A 27,817-nucleotide genomic window follows, 5' to 3' on the forward strand; every position below is an offset into this window, starting at 1 on the left:
AGGAATGTGCATGGAGTGCAGCAGCTCAGCTCCTAACACACTAGAGATGACCAGATTTTAGTTGTAGATTGTGAGTGGGATAGAGAAGAAAGGAGGAGGAGGGGAGAATGCTTTGCAGCTTAGTGGGTCACTTTCAAACCAGCAGCATTGGTGCCAAATGGAGCTTTCTAATTACTCTTATTTTCCTGCTGAAATTGCAAGAGAGGCACAAAAAGCTGCACAGTGCTGGGGTGATTCACATGTTTCTGGAAGCTGCAGCCCAGGCAATCCCTCCCTGGCACTGTGGCTGTTGTCTGTTGAGGGTATTAGGGTTTAGTAGCTCCAGGCTGATCTGATGAAAAGCAGTGACAGATATTCAGTCTATAGAATTGCAGTGGGGAAAACAAGCTTTTTGCTTTCCAAACAGTGTGCTTTAGAAGTAACAAAAAGATATTGTTTTTCATATTTAAGCTCCTTAAAGTTGTTGATTCATAAATACTGTGATATCCACACCGTTTCTTTATGCAACAGCATTTGAAAAGACTTCCAAAATGAAAAAAAACTGGTTTAATTTTTTTCCTCTTTCTGAAAGCACAAGCTTGAATGTGTGAAAACAGCCTCAGCCAGCACAAAGTTAGTTACTCTCCAGACCACCTATCTAGTGCCACACTGAAAAATCTGATTTAGCAATTCCACACATCCCTCTCCTACTGGGAATCTCCAAACATTTGTCCTGTTTTCTCCAAGACACACTGACAGAGTCCTGGCTGAATAAAATATACTTCTATTTTCTATTGCATTTGTGGTTCCCATCAAATTTCTGGCAGTGGTTCCTTGCATCCTACTGAGCAGAAATGAGGTTCAGCCTGCTCTAGGTGTACTTCAGCCCCTAAAAAGGGAAGTCAGAATCCCCTGGTTGTGTCTGACCAGCCAGCTGCCCTACACCCACCACCAAGATGATCCAAAGGGCTCTTGCCACAGATATCAGATTCCTACCAAACACATCCTTCAAAATTAATTAGCACTGCCTGTCCTAACCTACTGCAGATATCACACTTGGTACCTCAAAGTGAGCTGGAATTAAAATACTCCAAAGAGCCCCGAAACACTCACAAAGACCCAGAACTTAATTGCTCATATTTTCATGAGCCTAAATAGTGGGTAGGATTAGGGCATAAGAAGCAAATACAAATTAAATACCTAGCTTTGTATACTTTAAACTGATGTTGCCTCCTAATTAAAAAAAAAAAAAAAAAAAAGAAAAAGGAAAACAACAAGAAAGGAAGTACAAGAAAATCTTATGAATCCTTATATGAGTCAGTTTTAATAAGAAAGGGCATGAACATCCACACTCAGAGCCCTGCAGACATTGAGGTGGTGCTTCTCATGCTCTTCCACACTGGCTACAAAGGAGCAGTCAACCACTAGCCCAAGGGCTGGACCAACATAACATGAGGTGGTCCCTCAGCAGGCAGTTAGTGAAAGAATTTTGGGAGATGCTGCCCTTGCTCTTCAATTCTGGGAAGTTCCAGGAACATCTTTTCTCCTCCAACTCACTCCTCTGCATCACCAATACCCCACCTAGGCTGAGAATTCTCCACTGGAAAAAAAAAAAAAATCCCCAGTGTGATGATAAACAAAAAGGTGATGGTTCAATACAACACCCAACTCAAGCGGGGGGAAGGGAAGTCTGAAAAAAGATTTTATTTGCAATGCACTAAAAGTAGTACTTTTGGGTGCATTAAATATTTATTTCCTACAAGTTGTGTTGTTCGCCATTCTTGGGGTTGAAGGGGATATTTTAATGTTTTTCTAAACTTTACACATTCTGCCTGGGGGGATTTTCTACCAAAGAGGTTAAAGCCTCTGGAAAATATTATCCTGGCTTGTACTTCCAAAGAGGCTTATGGATCTGTAAAAAAGACTATTAGCTCAGCATCTTTTTATCCATACATTCAGCCCTACCAGAGTGCAAGGCATTACAGTTTAATTCCATTAGGAGACCCACCAGCAAGATACTGGAATCATCCCAGGGGCTGGTTGTTTAAAGGTGAATCAAAGCTCTCTGGCACTGAGCTGAAGGTCATTCAGGCAGCCTGAGAGCCACTGGCTGGACATGTTGGCCTCCTCCAAGGATGTGGACACTTCTTTGTCACTGGGGTGATTTTCACAATCCTACCCCTCACTCCAACCACTTTGTTCCGTGTGTTTTACACATCCACTCACTGATTTCCCTGACTGATTTTGGCATTATGGTTTGTTCTTCCGAGCTGTTAAACAGGACTTTGACCTTTTACTCACTGATCCAGGCTCACTGCATGGCTCCATTTGAGGTGTGCTCATCAGGCCTTCAAATTCCAACACGTTTTCAAGAAATGTCACAAGAAAAAATATCCACGGCTTTAATTTCAAAAATAAGTGTAACATCACACAGATGAAACCCAACAGGATAGTTCTCACTGTAAAAGTGATATTGTGCTTTAACTGGGCTGTAGAAAATGTATAACATTTTTAGACAGGAATTCTGTTAATTGTGCAAGTTGAGATGCTTCATTTGCATCAAAAACAATAAGTTGGCAAGAAAGCTTGCTAACCGTGCCAGATCTAAAGGTGTTACCATGACGGTAAGAAGAATTGGTTTAAGAAACCATTTATTTGATGAAATTGGAGGATCCCCAACTTCATAAATCAATTCCCAAATTGCAGGAAAAAATATTACCTTTTAAATGCCCCTAATTGTTATTCATTATTCTAGGCCCTCTAAACCTCACCAGAGTGGTTTATTGATGATGTAGTCTTCAAAGAACATTATTCAGGCAATGGAAAGGGGGGAAAAAAGAAGGGAAAAAAAAAGAGTACTGCACCAGCATAATGAATTGCATTGGACAACATTGAGAAATTTTAGTTTGTTTGCTTTAAGCTAATTTAACAAAAAGGCGGATTTTTTTTTCACCCTCTTATTCTTTCTTGAAGTCAGTTTAAAAAGAAACAAATTTATTTAACAGGAAAAAGCAGAAGTGAAATTAATACAAAAGTACTGTGTTCAGATTTGTAAATTAACTCTTAAAATACCAAATGCTTCAGTACAAGACAGCATTCATTTTCTGGATGGCTCCTGACTGCAGGTTTTGTGTTCTTGGGGTATTTGTCGAAAGACTCAACACCTGAGGTGCCACCCTGGTTCCACAGACACCACAGTCAGCTTTGTCACTGGCCACAGCATAGCCAGGTTTTCACAGGATGGCTTTTAACCTCTGGTTTTTTGGACTGCAGAATTTCTCCTAAGTCAGGGGAAGTTCAATGTGCACATTAGACCTGATTTAGTGAAGGACTTCAGTGTGCCTAATGTTAAGCATGCAAATCGTCCTCTTCATTCCACTGGGACTAATTCACTGGGTGAAATATTGGCTCCAATAAAAGCATAATTCCCACTTAGGGTGTTTCTTTAGAGGCAATTCCTTCACAGGACAAAAGCAGATGGAGGTGCTACACAGACACTGCTGAGAAACTACAGTCGGGGAAAAATCATTCCATGAAAGAAGGAATAAAATCACACTGGGGGGAAGTTAAAAAGACAATGTGAAGAGAATGAGAGAAATCCAGTGACAGAGATAAGATACTAGGAAAGGGGGAGAAAAACAGGATCCTGCATGGGGCTTGAGCAAACCTGCAGGAAGAAGAACATGTATCTGTCCAGGGCAGCAGTTACACACCCATTGCAACAGCAACTGTACTCACAAAGGCCCTGACAAATTTAAATCTAAGCTGATGAGGCAAAAACAAAACAAAACAAAACAAAAACAAAAACAAAAATTAAAAAAAGAAAAAAACCACAACACACTGAGAAAAAAGAACTATGACTTTCCCATAGTGCAAACTGATGGGGATTTTTCATGGAATTTAAAAGGATTTCTGAGTGATTCAGTGGGGATACCTAGGAAAACTATTTAACAGAGGATGTTATCTGTAAATAAAACAATTAAATAAAAAAAAAAAAGGAAGTAAGTTCTTGTTCTGTTCTGTTTACAAATCCTTCCTTGGCTTTCCTGAAAATGCTAGTAAAGTAATAGATTGGGATTATTCTGGAGTTTATAATTAATTAATCTATCAAGTAGGCTCTAACTACAGGCCTGGTCACCCTTAAATTATAGGGACACTCTTGTTCCTAATATTGGAACAAAGAGTGAAATACAATTTCAAGAATCATCTAAATTTCAGACAGGTCTCAGTAAAATACAGGCTGTGCCCACAGACCCACAGGTTACAACCTAAATAATTATATCCAGAATGATGGAAGTGATTTTTAGTGCAACTCATTCAGTGACTGACACAATATTGGGGTACCCAAGGTAAAACAACCCAAGGGGCCAGGATTCCTCAACATGAAATCTCTCCCAGCTTCTGAGCAGTTCTGCCCTCAGCTGCAATGCATGTTAAACCCTGGCTGCTTACATCTTAGATCCTAACTGAAAACTCTCCTGATGGCTTCAGGAGATCTGTTTTATCATCATATCTGAACTGATTCTGACCATGTAAGGGAAAAAAAAAAAGAGAAATAGCAAATAAAACTTCAACATTTCTTAGTCTTTTAGAAAAGCAAAACTAAACTAAACTGAACTAAACTAAACTTAACTAAAAAAAATCCCCAAGAAGACCACAGTGTTTTCTTTCACTTTTATTACAGAATTTACCCTGGAACTGGGCAGATTTCAGACAAGTTGGCACACCACAAGAGAAGGTGAGGGGGGCACTGCTCCATTAATTTTCTCGCTTGTTCCCTCTGCAGCAATCTAAACAGAACTAATTCTGATGTTCCAGTGTGCGTTGTCTGCCTCAAAGTGAGAACAAAACAAAAGCAGCATTAAACTGAGCTATGTGGTCATCCACACACCATACTGGTTTGGATGACTCTCTGTCTGTGTGGCTTTTTGTATTAGAGCTGGTATCAATGGCCTCCTTGTTGTCTGTTGAGCCCCCATGGGGTTACATGAGTACTATCTCAATTCAATAGCTTTTCTCTCAACCATTGTCTTTTAATATAGGTTTATAGTCCTCAAGGATATATGCTGCATTACAATTAGTCATAATGTCCAGCGGCTACTGAGGCTTATTTGCAACACAGAGTTTATTGCCCTTTGTGAGGCTGACAAAGAGATACTTGTTGAGAGCTGTACACAAAAGGCAAATACAATGTATGAATTTCTCAGCAATATAAAAGAGGAAAATAAAAGCTGGTCAGTAAATAGCTCTAACAGAGCAAGTAGCATCTCTTTCACCTCCTCTGGGCCCTGCTCCTGGCTTTCTCAAATCAATGCATCTCACCTAATTTTAAAGCAACATCTTGCAGAGACAGGAAAAAGTGACTCTGCACTGTGTGCTCAGCACTGCTTTCCACTATAGTGTCACTGAAAAGAGATGAAGTGGCAGGAATTATGTTTTACACCCTGTGCTAGAGGCCTCTGTCATTTCTCAAGTTCAAAAACACACTGTGAGTCCTCTCACTGGGTTCAATGCAATCTGACTGGCAAAGCAAAGGAACAGACACTTCAGTGTGACAAAATGGAGTTAATTGTGTGACCAAGGCTTTCCCCACCTCTTCTGTTTCAGATGCAAAAGGCATGGTTCAGACCAGACTCCCAATTTGCCAAAAAGAATTTGCACAGAGGGGTTGTCAGCAAAGCAAACCCAAACTGTGCTCCATTGCTCCATCCTCTAAGAGCTACTCAATAGTGATAGGAAGCCAGACACTGGCAAAAAGTGGTCACCTCTACACCAAGAGTGAAAAAAAAAATAGAAACTCACTGCTGGGAGAGAGTGCAGTGTCATCTGTGGGTGGTTATTCATCAGGGGATCCTTCCCAGCCAGAGGATTTTAGAATTAGCAGTTGCAAACTCTAAACACAAGGACCCTTTACACATCCTCCTGTGTGTCCAAGTACAAAATATCCCTGTCACTTATCATGAAGTCAAAAGATACATAAACAAAAAAACCAATGCTTATATTTATTTCTTTCTCTCTGGTTCCTCAGCACTTTGGAGAATTCCTTGGACAGGAATCTGAGCTCATTAGCTGATGAGGATTTTTTTCTGCTGTCTCATGGCTTCTTTTCAGACAGTTTTTCAGCTCTACTTGCCAACTTTCTCTGGCCTTACTCTGCGTCCTGCCATTGCGTTGGGTTTTTCTCTTAGGAAATTATTTATTCTTTCTTCGGAGCTCTGTCTGTGTTTCTTGTTCCTCCATGACTTCTTTTTCAACAAATGTTTCATCCTCTCACTCTGTCCAAGAAATTACCAAAGACTTTATTTCCCTCTCCTGGCATTATGGGGGGAAATCTGCTCTCCTGACTCCCTGTTCAGAACAAAGGCATTAAGATGAGTGACTCTCCATGGTCATTATACTGCAGAACGTGACAGACCTTGTGAGAAAATGATGAATTCACTATCTGCAGCAATCCAGGACGCTCCCATTTTTCATACCAGCAACTTCATAACTTCAACCAGAATTCATAAATTGTACTTAAGACCTCCATATAAAGACAGGCCACAAGAGTCTTCAAGGAATTGTCACATCTCTAAGGTGTTAAATCCATCTCTCAGTCACTAGGTAGCTGTGTGGGTACTAATATGGAAAACCTACAGCAGCTTTGCAGAATCAAACAAGAGTAACGAGTAGTTTTGGACTCCACATGAATGCCTGCCAATATACCTTTGAACACGAGTTTAATATCACAGCTAATTTTGTACCAAGGCAGATGTATGTGTTCAATGGCTCTTCATACTAAAATGAAATATTTCCCTGGTGAAAACATTTATTTTCCAATGAATTCAAACAGATAAATAACAGAGACACATCAGTTCAGGATAAAACCGTTCCCTTGTGTGTTCCAAGAAACACAACTTTTATTTGATCCTAACCTTTGAGGGCTGAAAACATTCTCTTAGCACTTAAATAGCAACATCATCTATTAGCTTTTCAGCCCAGAAAAGCTTTCACAGGGAATTGTAAATCACTGCTCCCTACAAGCCATGTGCTATAGGAACTTTAGTCTGAAAACTCCTGACAAATTGATTGCTTCTTAGATATTCACTGTGTAGATCGAGATCAGATGCAGAAATTCATATTGTTTTTCCACATGCCAACCTTCTATATTTTAAATTCATCATGAAGGAAAAAGATAACAGCAACAGGACGTTAGGAATGTCTCTTCCTGAGTGTGTGAGTTTAGGTATGAATTTCTATTCTGTATTTTGTCTGGCAGATATTAGCAGTGTAAATACTTGCATTTAAGCCTCCTTCTAGTCAAAGGCTTTGTCTTTACTTTAAAAGTCGTATGTGTGCATTAATAATAAAGCTGAAGATGTAAATAAAGTTATGCAAATAACAAAAGAATATGTAAATAATAATAAAGGTTTCATTCCCGACAACCAAATATGCTACTAAAATTTAATTGGGTATAATAAATATTCATCAGGACATTTAAATCAGGAAGAAAAGAGGTGTAAAATATACATAAGGATTTCTTAATAAATGTGTACACACTTCAGTGGAGTGTCTGGGTGTAACTGTTGTACTAAAAGGTGTAGGTATGTGTAGATAGAGAGATATAGATAGATACAGGTATGGAGATATATAGATATATGGATATATAGATGATAGATAGATAGATAGATAGATAGATAGATAGATAGATAGATGATATAGATATAGATTAGATATAGATAGATATAGATATAGATAGATATAGATATAGATATAGATATAGATTAGATATAGATGATATGGATATAGATATAGATATAGATATAGATATAGATATAGATATAGATATAGATAGATAGATAGATAGATAGATAGATAGATAGATAGATAGATAGATAGATAGATAGATAGATCCACGCCCCCCATGCCAGGGGCTGCCAGGCCCAGCATCCACAGCCACACAGTCAAGATTAAACACTCAACAGCCACACTGAGGGCCAGAGAATTCCTTTTTGCTGGATTTTTTCAGTCTGCCAGACGCTGTCCCTGCACACACCCTTCAGGGAAGGGCGAAACACAACTCGCCTCCCCCATGGCTCCTCACGCCCACGATAAGGGGAGGTGAGAGGGGTCAGCCTGTCCCCTGGGAGATGAAATAATCCCTTGTAAGTACGTTACTCATTACAGAGAATCAAAGATACACATGCAAAGAGCCTCAAAAAGCATTACAGGGTCAGTTCTCACGGCTGACCAAAGTTTGAAACTTCTTGCTCTGCTTCTCCTTTCCTCCCTGTACAAATACACATCTGCACGTGCTGGTGTACAGTCATCAATCTCCACGGGGTGTTCATGCTCTGTGTGTCACTTTCTCTGTTCTTTTGGGCACGGTCCTTTGCAGACAGACTAGTTACAAAGGCACTTTTCACAACACATCACTACACTTAACACAGTGACCAGTAGAAGTGGGGGGAGAACAAAACTGATATGTGGAGGGGGAGTAGACTGAAATTAAAATTCATCACAGGAAAACCTAGCTAAGCCTAGAAAACACACATGGTCAGGATATTACAGAATGTGTTTTTGCTTTCTGCTGTTCACATAAACACTCCTATATGTCACCATAAATTTCCGAGAAACAAAATCTTCCTTTTACAGCACTTTAAGGCAGAATGATAATACTGCCATCATTTTATCCATACACAAGCCCATTCCTCAGATAGTGTAAAGCTCTCTAGCATGACTTGCTTCAGTGAAGTGAGACTAATTCATGCCCCCTCCTCCTGAATCCTTTCTTCTTTGCAGTGAAGTTGTTTCACTCTGCTATTTCCATCTTCCAAAGCAAAGTAAAAGTTCCCACCACCCAACCCACAGGACTATTGCTGTCCATGAACTATCACTTAGGTGACAATCACAGCACAGGTTTGGGGAGCAGGAAATACACCCCACAAACTGAACTGGAGTTCAGTATTGCCTGACTTACTCCTGATGCCACTCACTGCTGTGCACAATAAAAGTGAGGCTGGCCTTGTTCTCCAGCTGTTTCTTCATTTTCTCCAGCAGTGTTAGGTTCCTGCTTGCTGTTCTAACTCCTTTAAAGTTACCTCCCTGGATTAAGTCTTGAGCTACTTCAATTAATGCCCTCCCTAATAATCCCCAAAGCGACACCACAAGTGAGCTGCATGCTTCTCATTTGTTAAATTTTAATATTCCAAAGCAATCCATGCCACTGAGCCAAGTGTCACCTTTACACTGGGACTAAATTCAGTGCCTGTTCTGTGTTGTCACCAGTGTCACTGCAGTTTATGGCTGTTTTGTTCTAGAAATCCACATGTACCTGTTCATAAAAGCTGCACAGACAGAACTTACTGGCTGGGTAGATACACAGCTGAAAATCTGAATTTTCCTGAAATAATGATTTTCTTAAAAGCCAGGAGTATAGTTTTTGTGTTGATGGGGAATGAGGGTTCTTTAATCTCAAAACACAGGAAGGAAGATTAAATAGTCACTTAGGGGTTTTTTACATTTATCACCTACCATGATTTTGGATTTGAATCTTAGGCTAGAAAGTGGAGAGAACTGCATTGTTGCCTTAAAGTGTAAAAAACTTCTGGTTACAGGGGACAGCCCAGGTAGGACTGGTTTACAACTGCTCACTTATTCCTGACACACATGAGTAAGGCAGTGAGGATTTAATTTCCAATTTAAAAATACCCTTCAGGGAAGGGGCAGATCTATCAGAGACCTGACTCTTTCCTACTGGGAAATGCCATGCAGATGATGCTTATGACAACCTCCAGAAAATCAGTGCCCAGAAATGAAAAATTAAATCTGAAATCATCATCTATTGCTCTCTTCTTGGTCTGTTGCATTCCATATATTCCTCCTTGTTCTAATCATGTACCAAGTTATTAACAATAGAAATTACATTGTGCTCTTGGAAGTTTCCAAATTCACAGCCACCAAGAACATGAATAAGGTCCTTTATTACATTGGTAGAAGGGCAAGCATTAACTAAAGGAGATTTTGAGAGCTCTAACCCTTTTAGAGATGGGCAAGTCCTTCTGCTACTGTCTACACTGTTTGTCCACTTTCCCTGGAGAAGCAAGGAAGGAGCTTTGCTGCCTGTTCCCCATGGAGCTGACGTGCATGGCTCTGCATCCACTGCTCTTCATCCACACAGATGGAGAGCTTGGCAACCAGTTATCTTAAACTCTTCTGAAAGCAAATATAACCCTGCTTTATCTCTTGTCCTTCTAACATTGTCTGGAAGAGACACTGGTGTTTTGCTTTGGGGGTCCCTAAGGAGAGGGTAAAAGTATAAGAGGGAAAGGAAAAAAAAAATTCACACAGAAAAACAGATAAATATCTAAAGTTTCCAACAAAACACATGGTTTAACTTAAGGAAAATTTAGACAGCAATCTCTTAGAAAAATATGTATTTAAGTTTTTCTCTATGTGGAGTGGAGGAAAAAGCTCAGAGGGGAGGGAGATGTCAAACAGGAGATTTGAAAAATCTTGACATTTTCATGGTTCACTTCAGCTCTGCACAGTGCTTCTGACACCAGCTTCGAGGAGCAAAGTCCAAGCCCTGTGAACCCAGTCTAAGATAAAACTCCCTACTCAGTGATCCCCAAGCATCCAAATGATAATAAACACATTGAAGAATCTTGTTGGAAAGAGCCAAAAGCAAGGTTTTCAGGAACTGACATGCTTTCCTTGCCTCCAGTTTTGGGCCTAGCAGAGAAGGGCACAATGACCAGTGCCAAACAAAAGTCAGTTCCTCCTGCCCTTCCCATTGCTCAGTGCAAGCCTAAGCTCTGGCCAGCATTCCATAGCCACTCTTTCCTGAAGGTGTGTCTCACCTAAAAGCCTCACACTTGACAGACTTGGGGATCAAGCCCTGCATTACCTAGCCCTGCTTTTATAAAGTTATCCTGCTACTAATTCCAAGTCTTTTCCTTTCTTGTTCACAGAAAAAGGGATCAAGGGATGTTCTTCCTACCATGCACTTTCCTGGTAGTTTATTGGTGCAGAAACAAGTGCCAGTTCCATGCACTAGCAGTTTTAAATACTCTATATTTTATATGCTCTATACTGAAATGTTTAAGGTTTCTTACGTAGTTTGATCCAAAATTCAGTAGGGCTGGTAGAAACCAGCTTCAGAGCACTTTGGGTTTCATCTGATTAAAATTAATTTCCTGGCATCTTTGCTTTGATTTATCAGCCTTGGGAAAAGTCACAAATACACCTACACACATTTTAGAAAGAAGCTATTAGAAAGTATCCACATCCTCCCTGAAGACAGTCAAAGCAGCACTTATATCTGAGCAGGAATTCACAGCATACTCTGAATGGAATTTTCCAGCATGAGACTTGAGCTCTGGAGACATCTGTAGAGGCTTAATAATCTAACAGGGCAGTTGGAAATATAAAAAGGAACAAATGTTTTGCAGAGCAGTACAGCCAGACAAGCTCCAGGTTTACTCTGTGGTCCAGATCTGCCCAAACAAGACATCAAAAAAAGGTGACAAACAGCAGCAGATCCTGCTTAACAACCCATAGAGAAGCTGACCACAAGAAATTCACCCCAGTCATCTCTATGAAACAATCATCCACTGCTACATCCTTCACCCACCAGCACAATTGATTCCTATCGACCTTTGGCAGATGGGAAACAAACACACACCTCAACACTGACAAATGTCAATCCCCAAAGCAGCACCCAGAGACATCTAAACTGGCACCTTAAACAGTGTAAAGTAGTCTAAGTTACCTTTAGCAGAGAGGCAGTATAAATAAAAGATGTTGGAATAAACTATTTTGATACAAAAACATGTTATTGCACATTGGGATTCTTGCTGTGCCTGTGTTGTCTGTCTGGTCTGACAGTGTCCGCTGCATCACACTTGTGTGCACACTTGGAGATTCCCAAGTAATTTCTTGAAATTTGCTCAAAGCAGACAGAATGTGACAATGCAATAAATAAACTCCTGACATCACAGGGGGAAAAAATAATCAGTATCAGGAAAGTCAGAGTTCAAACCCTGGTAATCTGGATCTGCCCAATTACATCATCATAAGAACCAGATGCTTCCCTCTTACACCATCCACCACCTTGAGATTTTATGATCCACTTTTCTTCTCTTGTACTTTAATTTAGGACTGGTTGAGGATTCAAGTGAACTCTCTTCAAAACAATGAACCTTGCAATCTGCAGTTAGGAGCTGTGTGGTGATGATATTTAACCAGATTAGCAGAATCACACCATGGCAAAGCCAAATTTCAGGTCAGAATGATGCCCTCCTGGGCGGAATGACTTTAGAAGATCAAAACCAAAACATGTTTGGGAATATAAAATGCCAATTATGAAACCACAGCAACCTGCCTGTGCTGTTGTGCTCTTGCCATGTGTCCTATGGCACAGCACAGTTTTAAACTTGTCAGTGGTTTCTTCTCCCTCATTTGATAGCGACCTCATCAAGTGTGAATCACAAAACCACATAAACTGCAACAATGCTGTCCTTCTACTGACTTCTCGGAACATAAACAATAATAACGTAAATATGACTTACCAAAGACTTAAGTAAAGCACTTAAAGGAAATCTATATTTTTATATAAACCACGGATGTTTAGTGAAGTGGTATGATATTTCTGCTTAGCTCTGGATAGCTGGAAATTATCTCACTACATATTCCTCAGATGCTGAGAATTAAAGCCAAAATTGGTCTTTTATTTATGACATATTTTTGTGTTTTCATGGTAAGTAGCACAAGCATGAACATTATGGACTGGTAAATGATTCAGTTTTGACCAGTTTATAAATGATAAAATGCTAGCAATTGTCTCTGTGTGAAATGTGAAGAAAAGTTCATTTCAAACAGCTTGAAAGAGGGAAAAAGGATAATCTAGAAGAGATCTTATTTGCAGTTTGTTGACCTCTCCCGAGTGTTCATTTGGCTGTTGTTGGATCCTAACCTTAACTGATACTGAGAATCCTCAGATGGAACTGAGCAGCAAGTCACGCAATCCTCATATTTCCATCAGCTGATCAGCAACCACAAATATTTGTAGTTTGTGTTATCTGAGCAATAATGAAAATCCAACATGGAAAAACTCAGACATGAAAATCAATGTTGAAACCACCTTAAAACCCTTAAGATGATAAAAGACAGAGTCAAGCCTGGAACACTGTCCTCAAAGTACCCCATTTTTACTGCTTCAACCCAAGGGTCTTCCAGGAGCAGCTTAGCAAAGAACACTCATGGCCAGACCTTCTCACACAGCACCACAGCCCCTGATTTATGTCTTACAGCCCCTCTCCAACTGGGCTCCTTCCAGGCCAATTCCCTTGCCCTCAGCCCCTCCAAGCAAGCTCAGCCCCAACCCCAGTGCTCCAACTGAGCAATGCAAACACTGCTTTGACAACAAAACTCCCAGTATCAGACTGAAATCTCAGCATCTTCACTGTCTGAGCTGACTGAAGGGAAGCTGGCAGCCCTCATGCCAAGTTAAAGCAAATTTTGAACGTGATTTTTATCCAAACTGGTGAAAAGTAAACAGCATAATTGTTAATCAGGTGCTGTATCCTGTGTCACTGAGTGAAGCAGCCCCTGACACACACATGCCACCCACACACCTCACTTTTGAGGCAAAGTCTCAGGAAAAAGCTGCATGTGCTCTTCTTGAAGCTGTGGGTATGTTTTCAGGAAAGTACACAAGAAAATATGGTCTAGCCAGAGAGCACAATAGGGCAAATTCAATCACTAGCTGTTTTTATCAAAAAATGCAATCAAGGAGAAAACAGCAAATTAGGATGCTCACCATCCATTACTGAGGTAAGCAAGATAAAAAATAAGCAGTTTGGGAAACCTATGATTCCTTCCCACCCAACACTCACTACCAAAAACATGCAAGAGCAAAAATGGACTTTACTAGGATCAGGAATAGCAGTGAAAATGATAAACAGCACATGGCTAAATACATCTGCTCTATCAGACAGAGTGTTCAAACAATAAACAAGGCTGAATTGTGCCAACCTCAGGCTCTAAAGTGCCTTCACACAGGCACTGTCACTGGTGCCTGCAATGGTTGATATTCAAAAGAAAGCTTCCACCTATTTTTTCCATCCTGCTTAATTGAATTGCTTAGCAGTTTCAGAATCTATGGGTTTAATCTAAGGAGAATCTAATTTAAAGACCACAGGGTTGACAAATGAAGTTGTAAAGAAATCATAAGGAAAACTAAACCTGTCAACAGGTCAAAATTCTGCAAATAAAAGGTCTGTGGTATGGAAAAAGCATTCTTGCATCAGTCCCACATCATCTGAGCTCTCACGTGGGAGTCCCCAGCACTGAGGCCATGATTCCTGGCAGCACATTTAAGGGCTGCATTATTTACCTAAAAAAGGCAAACCCGGGCAGAAAACCCCAGCAGCTCTTTTGCATGGGAGCTCTGTGCTGTGACCTTGGGTGAGCTGCAGGCTATTCTCCCTCTGTCAATGACAGACAATGATGCTTCTCCCCTTTGACAAGCGCTTTGAGGTCTGTAAACAAAGGGCTCTGGATATTGAAATCCTGGGTACACTCTGCTGGGCACGTTCCCTGAGCTCTGGGGGAGAAAGGTGCCAAAAACGTGTGGGTAAATACGTGCCATGCAGAGGAGTCATTATTTATAATATTCCCTGATCATTTGTTATTGTACCTGCTAATTGAGTGTAAGACAGTGTTTTCTTTCTCTCTCATTGTTTATCCTTCTTTATTTTACCCCCATTTACAGCACATTAGAGCCATTTGATATGGACTAAAAGTTGGTATCTTGGCCCACAGAACGACAGTGGCTGTACATTTTACTCCCTGGTTTTTTCAGGTCTGTTCTATTTTTGTGTTTATTTATTTGAGCCACTAAATTATCTAATTAGTGGCATATATAGTTGAAACATGAGCTGCTGTGAATATTTACTGCACACTTGTTCAGGCATTTATCTAAATAGGTGGCATGCCAGGCCTATGTAATAAGGAATAATGATTCCTTAGAAGAGTTACAGGAAATTATGGAAGACAAAAAAAAAAAAAAAAAAGGAAAAGTTTTGCATAGTGGGTTGTAACATCCAACAACATATATCAATTCTTCCAGAGATAGAGCAATTGCATAGTAATGACAAAAATTTTATTGTAACAAATAAATCAATACTTGCCCTACTGCAGTCTCAGATGTTACTTTTATGGATCTTCCCATGTCCATTACATAAAACTGCTCCTGATAGAGTGCATTAAATGACAACTACTGGGGGGGGACAAATACAGTACCACGTCTTTGCAGACTGTGCTCTACCTGCTATTAATCACTATCTCATTGCATGGGGATCCATTTATATCACTGCAACAACAGTGCTGAGTGGCTCACAGTGATGGACTGTGCTGCACGGGGAATGTTTGTTTTTGCAGCAGAGCTGTCACCATTATGCCCAGCAAAAGGAAAATTCAAGATCTCCCCAGTTAGAAGTGATTTTAGGAGGGGAAAAAGGCCAGCCAAAAAGCACACTGTGGGGCAAAAGAATGAAGATTCATGCCCTGCATTCTCAGTCCTCATATAAACAAGCCAGATCAAATTTTCTGAGGGCCCCATACAATGCAGGCAATCACCCCACGCTATGAGAGCCATCAGTCCCCAGCTCTGCATCATGATAGTAAAGCAATTTTTCCTGACACATTAAGTTATTACAGCAGTAGTTTTGTGGGTATTTGGTAGCTTGACCAGAAGTCAGATACATTATAGACAGAAGATTCTGTCATGTTTAAGATCGCATCATAGTCATTTGTTCAACTCATCTTTGACAGGCATCTTCTCTAGGTACTGAAAAATAAGAAAAATTAATAACCAAATTCACAGTTCTGGAAATTAAGGAAGAAACATGAAGCCTAGTGAGATTTTATCCATCCTCGTGGACCAGCATAGTCAGTACAAGATATACCCATCCCTTACATCTATCCCTTTATTTCAGTCTGTCACCCAGCAGGGCCCAGTGCCAGGGAGCACCAGGAAGAGCCTTTGAAGTCCAGGGAGCACCAGGCGTGGGCAGAGAGAATGCCACTGTGACTCTCAGGAGAATTGCACCTGTCAAACACGTTTCCTTGCTTTACCTCACTTGCTAGCAAACACCTAACAAGTTTCCCAACAGAACAGATATGGCAATTCCTTTCTTTTCAAACCACATTTAAGTCAACAAATATTCTTAACATTAGAATAGTTTCTGAATAGAGCTGCCTTCAAGAGGAACTTGTGAGGATTAAATGCATCCTTTCATTGCTTTATTCCTCTCTTTACCCTTTTTCCTCCCTCTTTCTCATGTTTTGCTCATTGGGCAGTGTTACATCAGATATTTCAGGTCTGTGTCATGTCATCATCTTTTTTACTCTCACTACAAATGGCACTATAACACAAAATAATAGTGATACTGCACAGCATTCTCTTTTTGATACTTAGAAAACCAAGTGAAAACAAATCAACATTAATGAGAAGAGTCCTTCCTTGGCCAGACACACTCTCCTCAAACACTAGATGATATCTATATCATCTATATCTATCTATATCTATATCTAATCTATATCTATATTATCTATATCTATATCTATATCTAATCTATATCTATGTAATCTATCTATATAATCTATATCTATATCTACACACATTTTATATATACAGCTGAAAATCGGGTATCAAATGTTACCAAAAGGACATAGATGACCAAAGACACAAAACACACAGCTTATGGAATTCTCTCCTCACTTCCCTGGTTTCTGGTCAGGTTCCCATTTCTCAGTCTAGAGGTGTCACCTGGATGGCATTTTGTTCATTCCACATGGCCAGTTTACCTCTCCTGTTTTACCCACACCCTGTAGGGCTAAAACCCCAAACCAACACTTTTGCACTGCTTCAGTAGGATACACTAGTTCCCTACTGAACTGGGGTTAATTTATTCACCAGTATGCTAATTTCATTTGCCTATGGCTATTAGTGAATAACCTGAAGCTTGTATTTGGCATGGCTGTTAGGAGTGCCTGCAGTGATAAATGACCAAGTGGGTATATCTACATGGGTTCTTTTTCTTCTGCATTTTAATTCATTAACCAAATGAGGTCTTAAAACCATTTACCTATTTCCTGCCCTTCTGATAGATTAGTATGCATTTCATAGTCATCCATCTGATAAAAGCAAAAAAAGCAAGACTCCCCTCCATGGCGTTACAGACAAGATTCTCTCCACCCTTCTCATTACTCAGCTAAACTCAGTTTTGTTCCCTTCGTGGTTTTCTGTTCCTACCGTGATTTGCAAGTGAATAACTCCCCTCTCTGAAGAGGCTGGATCAGATGCAGAGTAATTGTGCCAGGCTAGAATGAATGGAGCTGCACATCTCACACTCACTGCCTCCCAGTCAGCTCTGCAGAGAGGTTATTTTCTCACCACCCTTTGGGATCACACACCTCCAGAGCAGCTGAACTGCCCTGCTCACCTGGGAGCTGGGCTGTGGACATTTTCCACCTTTTGGAAAATGCCCATTTGGAAGAGATCCCCCTTCCCTCAGGACTAGGTTTGCTCTGTCCACTCCCTTGGCCATTAGAATTTGATGGCATCAGTGGGAGGGACAGCACAGGGGGGATTCAGCTGCAGGTTCATCTTTTGCTATGACTGCCAGCAGATCAGTGAGTGCCAGGCTGACCTGGGAAGGGTGGCAGGAACGTGGATCCAGGCACAGGAGAAGCAAGAGAAAAGAAAACATCCCACTGCGCAACTGTGTGGTCCAACCATGCCAGCTGGGCAAAGACTGGCCTGTCTAGAGGTGATCAGTGAGCAGGGTGAAATTCTCCTGTTTCTGCCTTATTTACAGCTTTACTTCTAATACACAGCTGTCTTTTTAGTAATTTGTTTTGGGGTTTTATTGTTTTCTGTTTGATTTTAAATTTTCCTAATAAGGCTTTTTACAAATGTTTGCCCTCCCTACACAGAGCACATTATGTTAAAGTGAGGAGAGCAGGGAAGCCCATAATGCAGGGGTCACAGCTCCAGGTTTTGGGACACAAGCCCCAGGCAGATCTTGAGGCTCATGCCCTGTCTCCTCCACATCAGGCTTCAACAGCTCTTCAGTTCAACAGACTTCATTCCTTTCACTAATTTATCAGTGCCTGCCCTTTGGAAATCTAGTACTTTATTTAGAGAGACTTATCCTTACTTATCTTTCCTTTTAAATTTCAGTAAATTACCTTTCTGATCATTCAGAATAATTTTTTTTTTTAATAAGTAGCTTTTTTCAGAACATCCTCGACTATTTATTGACAGCAAGATTGAAAATGTGGCATTCTTTCCAGTTCACATGCAGAAGATCCTCAGTGTTACAAAACATTCACTTTTCCCTTTTGGGATGGTTCTGGTGGGGAGAGAAATGATACAGGATTCCACATGCCAAAGCTGCACATTATTGTCTGCCCTGTTTGGTGACTGAACCTTTCTGTTCGCTGCCTACACTCCTGAATCTTCCCTATAGCTCCAGCCTTTACCTGGCTTTTAATGATCTCACTTCTGAAAAGGTGGATTTAATACCCAGCAATTGCTCTCCTGCTATACCATCTGGTCCCAGTTGATTTTATGCTCTTTAAAAGACCAGCTTTTTGACTCAGTAATTCCAAGTATTTTTAGTTTGCAGTTGTTGTTATTCTACAGCTGGGATCACAACGTTTTGAAGTAAATCAGATGAGAATTATACCGTGCAGCAAGTAGCAGCAGATATTCAATGCACCTATATTAGGTTAATGTATTCTTTTTATGGATTTATTTTTCTTAGTTCAAGACATGCAGAAAAGAATAGGGAAAATAATAAAATCCTTCAAACAAGTGATTTACTCTAAATCAGGGATGTGTTTACCTGCCCTACTTAGGTGGGAAAAAAACAAGTTAGCTAAATGTTACTAGATATGAATATTTTTGTCCTTTATTTCCATAAAGATTAGCTGCATATGGCCCCTTGAGTAAACAATGTGTATTGGCTCATAAGCTCTATTGGGAAAAAAGCAGCATTAAAGATGGATCTCTGCTCTCAGTTCCACTGCAATCACACTACAACCAAGAGACTAAAAGAAACAAAAATGTTTATTGATTACTTTCCCCATAACTTTGTACAAAGAGTATTGAAGACCAGCCAGGTGTACTAATGACTTAACTTCTTTCATTTAGTTATGAGGATAGAAGCAAAAAGCAACAGGGAAGCGATTTCTGTAAAGAGAATTTGGATTAGGAAGAACAACATAACTTTCATTTCTTTCAAATTAGGAATGTTTCCAAGCAGAATACACAGGTATCCTTCAAAATAAGGGCTGAAAACCAATTCCATTGTCTCTCTGCAGTGCAATAACACAAGGCAGAGTATCTGTTTGGAGTGCTGTTAGCACAGATGCCTCCAGCCCTTCCAGAACAAGGATTTATATTCCACCCCCTCTCACAGCTCTTCTCCTCCTTGTTGGTTCATAGAAGTTACTTCATCCTATCTCTTTTCATACAGCTACAACATATGGATGGCAGTGTCAGAGCAGATGCCATAGCTCTCTAATATCTTTAAAGTTCCCAAACCCCCACAACAATGCACTGCCCTAGAAGCATCTATTCTTTCTTTGACATTTTGGTTTCAGGTTAGAAAAGAAACATCCTGTACAACTCCATTCTGCTTGAGTTCACAGAATTTGAACATTTATCAGTTACTCTAGTGTTTAAGCATTATTCATGTCAACAGCATTTACTTGCTTTTCATCCTTTCCCCAGAGGAACACTAAAACAGATTTATCGTTACCTTCTGATCTTTATTCTTCATTGCCACTTTATACAGAAAAGTTCCTGCATTGGGGCTTTTTCCCTTGAAATCCAAATTTCTTGGGTGCTGTTCTGCTCTCTGTGAATCATCCCGTTGCTCTAATTGGCTTTGCCACTCTCCCTTATTCTGGTTGTACCCAGAGAGTCTCTGTGCTTTCAAACATAAAGCCAGTCCTCAGCAGAACCAGTCATGGGTATGGTGATCCCAAAACACCAGCACATGCCTGAAAGCCAGGCCTGTTTCAACCCTGGTTGACCATCAGTGGCTTCCCTAATGATGGCTTTGTGTGAATTTGGTTCTGTTATTCTCACCCTCAATTCCAAGGTTAGATAAGGCTGCAGACATGGTTGCCTCGGGATATTAAGTTATTCTGGGAAATTTGAGAAACAAAAGAGCATGTTTGGTCATTTAGACCCTATAACAGATGGAAATCTGAGAAGAGAAGGCATTAGGGACCCCTGGCCTATGGCTAATTCCATCTCCAAGAAAAAAGACATTTTAAATGACAACTTAATTGTATAAATGTATTTGATCAATAAATAGTGGAGTATTTACCAAGCTTCCCTAATAGCTGCTGCAGCCTTTATATATGTGCCTTGCCTTGTTGCCAAACAGTTTCAGCCTTCATGTACTGGAAAAGCAGAGTTCACAAGATTTTACTGTAAACCAGAGCTTTGCTACTCCTCTAACCCCATCAGAACGTAAGAAGAATTACTAACAATGAGTTAAATTAATGTGGATAGTTGAGTACTATAAGCAGAGATGTTATTATGGGGAGGAGGGATTGACATATGAACAAGTATAAACCTAATTCTTAAAAGAACCAGAGTAAAAATGGGCTTTCTATTATCCATAGCCATTCCTAATGGCTCTTAAAAATAAATAAGCTAAAAAGTATCATCTGTCTTTTTATTTTATTAAGAATTGGTCATCACTGTCCCATCTGCTCCATCACTTAATTCCAGAACATCTGAATGTAATATTAAATTAACCTAGCGTGGGATACTTATTCCTGTTTCTGTTTAAACAGCAGTATGTTTCAGTTTTGGCTTGATCCAATGTAAGTTTTATGGGAACAAGTATATTACTGAACAGAGTTTTTAAGTTTCCTATAACTATTCTATAAACTGAATGTGTGAATATTCTCTGCTGCAAGTGACTCTCCTGATATAAGGAGCCCCATGGCAAAGTTGAACAAATATCTGGTATTAGCAGCACAACACAAAGCCATCTGCCTTCCCACGTGGGTCATAGAGCCAAAACTGACCTTTTGCCTCGTGCACAATTATTTTCTGAGCAACAACTGGAAGAGGCTCCTCATGGTGTGCAGAGGCCTGAACCCCACTGCTTCAAAACCACGGTAGCTGTGAGTCAACCACTGTCACCGCGTCAGTGAGATGTTGCCATGTGGCTGAGGAATAAACAAAACAAACTAAACATAGATTCCACCATCTGAAGTTCATCTGAAAACTGCTCAAGTTCAGCAGTTCAGCTGAAGCTGCACTGAGCAGTTCTTTCATTAATATTACAGCAGCAAACAAAGGAACCAAACTTCAGGCACCAACATGCTGGTCTTGGGTTTCAGAAGATCGAGTTCACCATGACTCAACACCCATTATCAATCAAAATGACCAGAAGTCACTACTGCAGCTAAAAGATTCTTCAGATCACAGAAATGGGTCATCTCTAGTGAGATCACTTGAATTTATTTTCCTCTGGATTCATCTCAAATATTAAAGACATTTTTTTAAACTGGATAGCAATATAGCAAATACATTTTGATTCCAATGACTGTTTCAGTACAAGCATAAACAGAGACTTAATGGAAAACTTTGAGCAAGGTTTAGTCCCCAGATATCACTATGCTAATCCAAACAGAGGATTTGCCAGTGGCTGGGAAGGATTCTGTGCTGTGTTTTGTCACATTTTTCTCAGGGATGTGTATCTTCCCATTCTTTTTTACTTCCCTAGGAACTGACTTGCCTTAATCTGAGGCAGAAGGAAAACTTTGAATGTGATTTCCCCCCTACACAGACAGTCTCCTTTCAAGTTTGGTTAAAAAAAATAGATCAGATTTATATCAGATGCATGCATTTATATCAGATCAGATATAATTAACAAGAAAAATTATGTTTACAAGAAAGGATTTGCCAAATAAATATGGGAGAGTAGCTGTTTGACATCTAAGTACAAAGACATTGAAAAAGTGTACAATGTCCTTACAAAATACCTCAAAGAAGTTTGAGTTCTTTTACCCAAAACAGGATAACAAACAATGCCAGACAAATGTAAAAGCCCTAGGATGTAATGGGTATTATTTTACATACACAGCTTATTGCAAAAGAGTGTAATGCAGTTACCACCTCCTTTCCCTTCACTCAAATATTCATCTTAACTAGTGTTAAGATAAAGGAAAAGCAGAAAGAGCATTTAAAGAAATGTTAATACTTATGGTCTTGGAATCATAACAGAGTGAGACCATACATTTATGGTGACTTGCCAGGAATTGCAAAACTGCACTGAGCAGTAAATAGCTTTGCAGAATCTCAAACAACAGTAAAACCATTTCCCTGTGCTTCCTAGGCACTGGTTTCAGCCAACACTGTGCCACACACACGAGCTTGCCTGCGTTCACATGCTGTCAAGAAAATAAATGGAGAGTGATTAGATGGTGCCTTTTTCACAGCTGGACCATGCCAGGACAGCACTGACCATAACATTGCATAAGAGACAACTGAGAAAGGGGAGAGGGAAGAAATGGAAAATCATGTGCAACTAAACAAAATCTGGGTGGTTATTCTTGACAAACTCTGCAAAAACCAGATAGACAGGAACAGCAGAAGGGACACAATTCTGGAGAAAGAAAAAGTCCAGTGGGAGCAGTGAGGTGTCTCAAGAGGGATTAGTCCCTGGTTGGCTCTGAAGCCTCAGGTTGGACTACCTGACCCTTGGGGACTTCACTTTGCAGATTTATCTTTTCAATTTGCTCTTTGTAAAACATTTTTGAAAACATATGGTAAATGGAGACGTTCTTGAATGCATTCCATATAATAAATGTTTTATGCTGCATAATAAATAACCAAATTCAATTAAGCTCAGCATAAGAGCCATATTTTGTGAGCATTGTTGGGAATTTTAACATCCAACACACTTTTAGAGTAAAACATTTTGTTAGCAGCTTTATAACAGAATGTGATGTTAGATAGCCTGAAGTCTTCTTTCAGACACAAGAAAGAATCTGGATCTAATTATTGTAATAATCCTGAGAATGGGATTTTGACCTCTCATTGGTGCAATCCAGGAATGAGTCCTTTGAATCTTTCTCTTTACAGCTGTGGAAATTAGACACTAGACCACAATTGGTTTGTATTAGATTTTGGGATGGTGTAACATAGGTGGTTAAATCCGAGCTTCAATGCTCCATTTGTGATTTTTTATTAAATTCATTCAGACTACCAATATCTTGGACTAAAGTTGGGGGATCATGCAATTGAACTCCTGCCTTCTCAGAAGGAAACAAAACTACAAAGGTCCAAGTGAAAAAGGATCCTTGAAATTGAATAGAAAAAGCCTTTTCTTCTCAAGTTGGGCAGGCTTTTATGTGTAGCACATCCTTATTCATTTCCAAGGTTTGAAATTCTGATAGTTTCAAACTGATGGGGTATTTGTGAGGTTTGGGTGGAGGGTTTTTCTGCTGCTGAGAGTTTTTTGTTGCTGGGAGCAAAAGTTGTGTGACAGGACAAAGGAAATTAACCCTTCTTCTGTTTGGAGTAAATTTTCAATAAGTATCCTATGATTTGATCTATGAAAAGACAAATAACAATTTATCATAAGAACTGTAATAAACTATTTTATTGTTTAAATAAATTGCAATAAACTATTTTTATTGTTTAAAACAGAAAAAAAATTGCTATTTTAAAAGAAAAATTGGGAACATTTTCAGGTCATTTCACTGTCCTGGTGGAGTGAGATTTAAATTACTGAGAATGTGCAGTCATTAAAAACATGAGTAGATCAAGCTCCTTCTTGATTTAAGGAAGTCTTGTATGATAAGCAGTCACTAAAATAAACCACCCCAACAAGGAGAGAGTAACCACTCAAGGTCAGAAGGATCACTATGAATATTAAGTTGGGATGACTAAAACCTAAAAACCATGGGAACACAATTTTTTTAAAGTCACCCAAGCTTGAGTTAAAGACTGCAATGATAGATTCCATCACAAGCCTATCCTGTTCCAGAATAAATCTGTTTGAACAGAAGGATTTTCTAACATAAATCATATTCCTGCTTTCCCCATTGGATTCTGCTGTGTTGTGCCCTGCTGGAAGCAACATCTGGAGCTAGGAACAGTACAGGGATGAACCTTGCCTATAAAAACAGGCATTAAAAAGACCATCCTGGAAGATGGCACACTTATTTCCTATCCTGAATCTCCTGTGGCAACTAGTTATTATATTTTCTATACCAGCTGTGGTATTTCAGTTGTTGGTGCTGTGGTAACCATTGCTGGATGACAACATTTTAGTGGCAGATACTTAAACTGTACAGAATATTCTGCCTGCCAAACAGGCAGTGACTTGGTCTGCAGTCTCCCTAACATATGCCCAATCTAATAATTAACTAGAAACATTCTTCTAATTCTTCAGCATTTAAATAAAACAGTCCAAAAAGCTTAAAAAGGGAAAAATAGATTCAAAGTTCCTGGATCCTTTGAAGCTTCCATCTGAGACACTGGAGTTTCCCCAGGTTTCCTGAGGCAGACTGTGGTCCTGTAAGATGCATCTTTTGTGGTTCACCCAAGATGCTATTTGGGAAAATTTGGAATTCTGCAAATGCTATACTGTTCAAATAACTAGATGGTTTGGTTTCTTATGATGCATGCAGGAGGAGTCTGGAAACTACAGCAATCAATTGTGGCCAGGTTTTGGATCACAGTAGAGATTTCAGTCCTGGAAACTTGTCCAAGATATTCTACAGGCAGGGACTAAGAATGAAACTCATATTTCCACTCAGATACTCTCATTGCTACTGCCTTTTCATGCTTTCATTCTATTCTATTTCATACTAACACCACACTTACCTGCCTTGTTATATTTTATATTTCCATCATAAGATTCCCAGGCCTGCCAGAGCTTTCTCTGAGGTCCTTCTACATAGTACTTGCATGGGAGATGTAAATATTTGGTCAGCATTACTAGGTAGGTAGTATCCAAAAAAAAGTCTTTTACACAAAGATGGAAAGGAGTCTTTAAAATATTTTGCACAAAAGATTTGCAGCCCAGGTTCTCAAAGGAAGAAAAATTACACTAAAGGAAAGAAAAAAAAATCTTGTCCATACCTCAACACCTCAAGGATTTTCCTACATCAAATCAGGATCGTTCCAGGCACTCCAGGCAGGAGTTTCTCAGACTTTTCTTCAGTATTAAATTCCTTCCCCAGCCATAAGACCACCAGCTCTTTAGTACAGAATAGGCTTCAGACCAAAACACCCTCCAAGAAAAATTAGTATGTTCTTAGAACTAGTGAAATGGGATTTTAACCAATTTAATCTGAGCACAACATCCTCACCAACATACCAGGCTTCCATTCCAGTGCTCATCACTCCAGATTGCTTGTTTAAATGTGCTTAATTTGCTTTATGAACAAAACCACTTACTGGTACAGATAGAAGGTAGAGTGTGCTCTAGGGTTCACTCTGTTTATTTAGGCTACTGTGAACAACAAAATATTAAAAGGCCTGGGCACCTCACAGCACTCCCATTGGATGTAGAGAAATAAAGAGCAGCATCAAACAAGGAAAATACAGGGTTACATTATGTTTCATGTTGCCACATATCTTATATATTTCATAAAAACTTGTAATAACAGGAAAAAAGCAGGAATAGAAAAACATTACCAGCATTTATGACAACCTGCACCTTGAGTATTAACAGACCTGCTGGGATTTTTAGCCTTATTCTCCCATGTAAATATAGTCAGAGGCAAATAACAGACAACTGATGTTGCATTACAGAAAATCGCACATCAGCTATATTATAATATTTTAAAATAATGTTACAACCTCTCAACCATCATAGGCTATCAGCATTGCACTAGATTAGTTTTCTGAATTTTTTTTCATCTTTGAAAATCTGGACAGAAGATTAGTTTAGGTCATACCATCAACACAATGAGTTTGGTGATTTCTCAGGCTAAATTAAGGACATATATCTTTACCACAGGAGCCCAATTTTACCTTTGTTACAGAAGCTGAGTGCTTTGCACTTACACATGTATTTAAATTTAGCTTTGGTTGCATTTTTACAGCACTAGCTTGTGTGGTAGTGATAACATGGTTTAAGTTATGAGTTATGCATGTACATGGGGGTTTGTGTGCATGATAAAAATTTACAAGCTAGATTGTAAAGCTATAGTTATCCCAGGCTAACACCCTGTAAGCTCACAGCTATTTTGGCATATGAATGTTTTTGCTGGATATGCTGCATACAAAGTGACATGGTCAGTGGCAAATCTCTGATAGTAATTTTGCATACCTAAAAATATTTTTCCAGCAGAACTCCCTGGTTGTTGTGCTGGCTGACAGCAATACAAGCAAGGGACAAATCTCAAACCGGAAACATAAAAAAATAAAAGAAAATAAAAGAAAAAAGAAAAATAAGGGGGAAAAGGGCTGAGTGGTAGACCAGTTTCTACATGGGATGAAGGTGACTTTGATTTTTACAAGGAAAATGAGACTCACGTAAAATTTAAGGACAGTTTGGTAGGGATCAGTTTCACAGAGAAAATAATTCCTACATGAACATCCATTAATTAATTACAGTTGAAGACACAGCACAGGATGCACACTCATCAGAAACACATTAGCATGAGACCTGGAGTGGGACAAAATCCCTTTTCTAATTCTGGAATTGGAAGGACTGACAGCCAAGCTAAAATTTAAAGAAAAAAAAACAACTCTAGTTGAGATGTACACAAAAGCCATTGAAATTAAAACTACAGAGACTTCCCCTCACTGAGCTTGTACAATTACACAAACACTATATATATATATGTATAATACCTGTAATTCTCTTAGCTCTTTCAAAAAAATCCCCCATTCAATGGTTTATGATAACATAAACTGTTCTGATTTATTTTGCAAGTCTATGCAACATACTGACAGGTTTCAAAGCCAAAGGCTGAAGCCCAGCCCCAGACATTATTTAAAACAAAGCCACAGAATCTGCAAGCCTCAAACTGGCATGTTTCACCAGAAAGGTGATGATTTAAACCCACTAAATTTCACACAGAGTAATAATGAACTGCTGAAACTTGGTCTTTAACCAATGCTTGGAGCAGACATCAAATTGCAGGGTCTGAGATGAGAAAGGTTCATCCAGAGGACACTGCAACAGGTCTGAGCCCAAATAGGTATAAACAACCAAAGTGAGCTGTACAGCTGCCTCATTATTATACTCAGATGGCCAGAAACATATTTTATATCTTGATGATGCTGTGTACAAGAGGTGGGAAAACCGGGTCTCTGTTATGCAGAGATTTTAAAATATGAGCACATCTTCTAAAAAGTTTGAAGGGAAAAAAAAAATAAAGAAAAAATCAAATTAAGATCCCGCTGATACTGAGTTTATGTTAATTTGTATGTTTTCCTTGAGTCAGAATCAGCAAGATTTATTTTTGTAACAGTTGGAGCCTTTCAGACATTTTCTGTCTCTCTTGCTGGGTGATATCACGCGAGAGCCACGTGCAGGGAGCGGGAGAGGACACTCCTGCAGTGCCAGGGCTGGGAGAGCTGTGCCCTGGCAGTCAAACCTGGCACCCCTGGCAGAAGCTCTGCAGGGCCAGCAAGCACAGAGACACCACTCTGCACCTTCTGCACTCATGCAAAGCATTTAAAAAACCCAGCAAGCCTCCCAGGGAAAAGCAGCTCCTAACCACATTTCCTGGGGCTCCAAGCTGTGTCCTAAATGTTCCAGCAGCCCTGGTACCTCAGGAATCTCTTCTG

The sequence above is a fragment of the Catharus ustulatus genome, chromosome 11, assembly GCF_009819885.2.
Source record: "Catharus ustulatus isolate bCatUst1 chromosome 11, bCatUst1.pri.v2, whole genome shotgun sequence".
In the NCBI taxonomy this organism is placed as follows: Eukaryota; Metazoa; Chordata; class Aves; order Passeriformes; family Turdidae; genus Catharus; species Catharus ustulatus.